The 5,613-nt window shown below is 48.2% G+C and overlaps 1 pseudogene across 1 annotated transcript; it reads right to left on the bottom strand.

Annotated features, from left to right (window-relative positions):
• Positions 1-1,293: 1,293 nt before the first annotated feature.
• LOC306928739 (volume-regulated anion channel subunit LRRC8D-like) lies at positions 1,294-5,112 on the bottom strand (annotated as a pseudogene). The gene is made up of 3 exons: positions 4,751-5,112; positions 3,702-4,316; positions 1,294-2,750 (listed from the first exon to the last, which is right to left on the bottom strand). The product of its transcript is annotated as a volume-regulated anion channel subunit LRRC8D-like (transcript).
• Between the last annotated feature and the right edge of the window lie 501 nt (positions 5,113-5,613).

The following is a 5,613-nucleotide window of genomic DNA, read 5'->3' as shown; positions in this document are numbered from 1 at the left end:
CAAAAGCCTGTTTTGGTATCTGACTGAGAATCAAGGTCTCTCTTTAGGCTCTCTTTAACTCCTCAGCAGTGAATCAAGGTCTCTCTTTAGGCTCTCTTTAACTCCTCAGCAGTGAATCAAGGTCTCTCTTTAGGCTCTCTTTAACTCCTCAGCAGTGAATCAAGGTCTCTCTTTAGGCTCTCTTTAACTCCTCAGCAGTGTGCCAGCAGGTCTCTCTTTAGGCTCTCTTTAACTCCTCAGCAGTGTGCCAGCAGGTCTCTCTTTAGGCTCTCTTTAACTCCTCAGCAGTGAATCAAGGTCTCTCTTTAGGCTCTCTTTAACTCCTCAGCAGTGTGCCAGCAGGTCTCTCTTTAGGCTCTCTTTAACTCCTCAGCAGTGTGCCAGCAGGTCTCTCTTTAGGCTCTCTTTAACTCCTCAGCAGTGAATCAAGGTCTCTCTTTAGGCTCTCTTTAACTCCTCAGCAGTGTGCCAGCAGGTCTCTCTTTAGGCTCTCTTTAACTCCTCAGCAGTGTGAATCAAGGTCTCTCTTTAGGCTCTCTTTAACTCCTCAGCAGTGTGAATCAAGGTCTCTCTTTAACTCCTCAGCAGTGTGCCTCTCTTTAGGCTCTCTTTAACTCCTCAGCAGTCTCTTTAGGCTCTCTTTAACTCCTCAGCAGTCTCTTTAGGCTCTCTTTAACTCCTCAGCAGTCTCTTTAGGCTCTTTTTAACTCCTCAGCAGTCTCTTTAGGCTCTCTTTAACTCCTCAGCAGTGTGCTGGTCTCTCTTTAGGCTCTCTTTAACTCCTCAGCAGTGTGCCAGCAAATGTAGTCCAGGCTGCTTACTCAAGTTTGTTTTTCATAGGCTAACATAAGCATATTACTTTAACAGCACAGGGATGTTGTGAGGCTTCAAAAACTTCACTAAAGCCAGCTTCAATTTCAATTCCAAGCCGCAAGTCAATAAAAGCCTAAACAAACAGTTAATAATATGCTCTACTTTCTTAAAGAATTATACTTAATATAATATATAGTAAATATAAAATGTATTATATTAAATCATCATACTAATAGTGCTTTTATACAGCTATGTTAACATTAAGTTAGTTAAATTAGATTACACTAACCTAATTTCACTAAGTGAAAAGGGCATCTTTGCTTTGAATCTTTAATCCAAATCTCCACAAGAGATTTCTGAGAACTCCAGCAACGTTGAGAGCAAGCTCTCAGTGACACAGAACTTAATTGGCAGCGTTATTAAATATGTCAGATGTCCTACTGACAATAGAACAAGATTCTTCAGTAAGCATTTATAGCTCTATATCCGGGATTCCAAGGCAGACGCGAAGCACCACTGTGCAGCAGAGAGGTAAGGGAAACTGTCCGACTCTGGACGAGAGGGTATTTCTGATGATTTACCAGAAGGGGAGCTGGGCTGGGTCAAGAAGTCCCTCACCTGGCGTGGCAAAGAGTGAACCAGCCAGTCTTCAACCAACAGGCCACTTCCATGCAAGCCTGGACAGCAGCTGAGCTCCGCTGGTAGCTCCTCCAGGCTGTTGCAACGTAGGTCCAGCTGAGACAGGTGGCTCAAAGCACCAATCCAACGTAGGTCCAGCTGAGACAGGTGGCTCAAAGCACCAATCCAACGTAGGTCCAGCTGAGACAGGTGGCTCAAAGCACCAATCCAACGTAGGTCCAGCTGAGACAGGTGGCTCAAAGCACCAATCCAACGTAGGTCCAGCTGAGACAGGTGGCTCAAAGCACCAATCCAACGTAGGTCCAGCTGAGACAGGTGGCTCAAAGCACCAATCCAACGTAGGTCCAGCTGAGACAGGTGGCTCAAAGCACCAATCCAACGTAGGTCCAGCTGAGACAGGTGGCTCAAAGCACCAATCCAACGTAGGTCCAGCTGAGACAGGTGGCTCAAAGCACCAATCCCGGGAGGTAGAGATCCCAGGGAGTTGTGTGCCACATTCAGGCTGCGCAGCTCTAAGCAGCCCCTGAAGAGCTCTGGGGGAAGATTGTCCAGCCTGTTCCTGCTGACGTCCAGCTCTGTGAGCATTTGCAATGCCTTCACCTCGGCTGGCAGCACTTGCAGCAGATTGCCGGCCAGTAGGAGCCTGCGAAGGTGGTGGAGACTGAAGAGAGCGGAGGGCAGGTTCTGGAGCTGGTTGTCGGCCAGATCTAAGAATTCCAGGGACCGCAGTACCCCAACGCTGGCAGGCAGGGCCAGCACATGGTTGTAGGCAAGCCTGAGGCATGAAAGGCGGCGGAGATGAGCCAGGCTCAGCAGCTCCTCCAGAGTTCTCAAGTTATTGTGCTGCAGATCAAGCGTGCGTAGGTTCGTGAGAGCCAGCAGGGCAGAGGGAAGACGCTCCAGTTGGCAGCCCTGTAGCTGCAGCTCTGTCAGGCTGGTCATGCGTCTCACCCCGTCAACACCAGCAGCCTGGTGCCCTCGTTGTGGATCTCCAACCTCACAAGGCTGCCTGTCACCTCACACAGTTCTCCAGGGACCCACTGCAACATTCCCCGAAGCACCAGCACACGGAGGTGGCGAAGGTGGCGGAGGCTCCCCAGCGCCCAGCTACGGCCCACCCCACCCTCGTAGCCAAGGCGGCCAGTCAGGTGGAGCTCATGTAATGCACGGAGGGAGTAGACCCAGCCGGGGATCTCTGCGGCCTGGGTGAAGGTCAGATGGAGGACCTCTAGGCGCTCCTGGAGGAATCTAAGGGCACCACCTGGTTCCACAGCTGCACTGCAGTGGTAAAGATGAAGCTCCCTGTTGGAATGACATGGCATGAATCTTACAGTACAACAGCATAACTTCCTGGTTTGATGATGATGTCACACGCATACACCCTCTATATGATCGGCCAAAACTGGCAACCCCTAATTAATTGAAATTAAACACAATTGAACTGAATTGAGTGTTTAATTTCAGCAATGAAAAATAATGACAGATAATCATCAGAAAGAAAATAATCAACTATTTCCTCCTCTGCAGACATTATAAGGTCAAATTGGTCTGAACCGTAGGGTACAGATGGAGAGTATGTTGATACAGTATTAATACAACTGCGGTGGTTGTAGTTGGTGTACTTGCTCTTCTATTGAGAAATCTATATCCTCTGCTGATTGACAATAAAAAGTGGTATTGCATTGCAAGGTCAAAGGTCAATGTATCTGCCCTTACAAGGTTTCTATATTAATAAATGTATCTGCCCTTACAAGGTTTCTATATTAATGTATCTGCCCTTACAAGGTTTCTATATTAATGTATCTGCCCTTACAAGGTTTCTATATTAATGTATCTGCCCTTACAAGGTTTCTATATTAATGTATCTGCCCTTACAAGGTTTCTATATTACAAGGTTTCTATATTACAAGGTTTCTATATTAATGTATCTGCCCTTACAAGGTTTCTATATTACAAGGTTTCTATATTAGCTCAACAGGTACACATGTTGGCGCTCGCACAGGGAACCCGGGTTCGAGTCCCGAGTAGAGCATGGAAGTTAGGGACCGAGTCCCGAGTAGAGCATGGAAGTTAGGGACTGAGTCCCGAGTAGAGCATGGAAGTTAGAGACTGAGTCCCGAGTAGAGCATGGACGTTAGGGACTGAGTCCCGAGTAGAGCATGGAAGTTAGGGACTGCTGCTAAAAAACATTTGCTTCAAGCCCATTTTTATAAAAGACGATTATGAATGACCTCCGGGTGACCGCTCACCTTGTAAATGACATCAGAGCTTTCACAGTGGGCGCGGAACCTCCTAACCCTCTCGAACAGCGCCCTGGCCTGCTCTCCGTCACTCTTATCCAGGCTAACAACCCGCCTGGGGCCCCCGGGAGCCAATTGAAGGCACTTGGATGGATTAAGGTGTGGGACCTGTGGGGCTGAGTTCACCGATGACAGAGACGGGTTCCGAGAGAGCGTTAAGGGGCAAGGTGAAGGAGGGCCGGTGGTGGATGCTGATCTCTTTAAAAGAGGACTGTCAGTGCCCGAGTCCCAGCTGGACTGTCGGTTACGTGGCACCCAGGGTGACGATGGCGTCGGAGGATGTGCAGATTGAAGTGTCGCCATCTCCTCCGCCTTGTCCTCTACTTCTTCCTCTCCGTCTTTCTTGGCATGCATGTTCTCCTGCTGGGCAGCGTGGGACAGGGCGCGGGACGTCCACGGAGACTCACAGCACTTAGCTAAAATAGCCAGGAAGTGTTCGATGCGGGCAGACGTGAGAGGGAAGTGGAACCAGAAGGAGCCGCTGGCTAGAAGCAGCAGGGACTGCAGCATGGCCATGTAGGGGAAAGAACGAGAGTACCAGGGCAAAGCCTCGTGATAGCACACCTAGAGAGACAGATGTTTAAAACACAAACAAACAAACAAACAAACAATCAATCAATCAATCAATTGTGGTCTGGTCTTTACCACTTAAGCCCTATTTTATACTTTGTTGTACAGTGTTGCACGAAAATTGCCAAACTACAAGCTGAATGCCCAAAATATGAATGCCAGTTTGAAGGTGGTTGAAACCTGTTCTGTATTGTTCAACCACTACTTTGATGCCAGCGGCATCAGAGCCAAAACACTGGCCTCTCTATCCACAAGATGATCACCCAGAATGCTTGAGCCAAGCACGCACGCACGCACGCACACACACACACACACACACACACACACACACACACACACACACACACACACACACACACACACACACACACACACACACACACACACACACACACACACACACACACACACACACACACATACAGTACCTGGCTGATGTATATGTACTGTTGATAGACTAGATGAGTACGTCTACCCTGGGCTGGAGGATGTGGGCTGTGGCTACCGACGTGAGGGGTTCACGAGAGGAAACCTTTGCAGATGGATTAGAGTTTGGGGTTTGTTTCTCAGTGGACAAACTGTGGTTTGTGGCTGCAGTGGGGGTGGTGGGAGGGTCCATTAGGGGGAGACAGACCACTCTGTCCCTGGACAGCAGAACTGTACCAGACAGAACGGACACCATCAGCATCAGAACCACCAGATAGTCCATGAACACCTCCCACCAGGGCTTCAACAGCTTGGAACTGCTCTGACGTTCATTCAGAGAGGCCAGCTCTGACAGGGAAAACATGATGGTTGGCTTTCTTTTCCTTCAGGTCCTGTAAGACAGCACATGTGAGATGTGAACCAATGTAATAGGCAGAAATGTCCAAAGAGAGAGAGGGAGAAAACAAAATCAAGTGTCAAGTGAGGGTGCTTAAAGCAAACAAACATTAATAGTCCACAAGTGGGGTCCTTTTTCTCCTGAAAGCCAGACGCTGGAGGGACTAGCACCCTTCAAAAAGAGAAAATAGCAGATGTACAAGCTCACAAATTGTAGGCTATTTTGAGTATATTTTGCACTATTTTTGCATGACCATTGACCAGCAAGTAAGTACAAAATAGGGCTTATTGTCTTAAGTGGTGTAAAGGTGGGAGGAATAGATCCTAGCCCTTCCTATAGACAGCTTTTGTCCCCACACCACTCATATTTGCCTCAAATATGACTTAATATGTGGCAACTAGGGATGTGCCCATGAGATATTTTGGCCGATATCGATACCCGATATAATTAATTGCTGTTATGGCCGAT

The sequence above is a fragment of the Electrona antarctica genome (genome assembly GCF_951216825.1).
Source record: "Electrona antarctica genome assembly, chromosome: 8".
Classification (NCBI taxonomy): domain Eukaryota; kingdom Metazoa; phylum Chordata; class Actinopteri; order Myctophiformes; family Myctophidae; genus Electrona; species Electrona antarctica.
The sequence above is the reverse complement of the archived record's forward strand: the minus strand, read 5'-3'. Positions and strand labels throughout refer to the sequence as shown.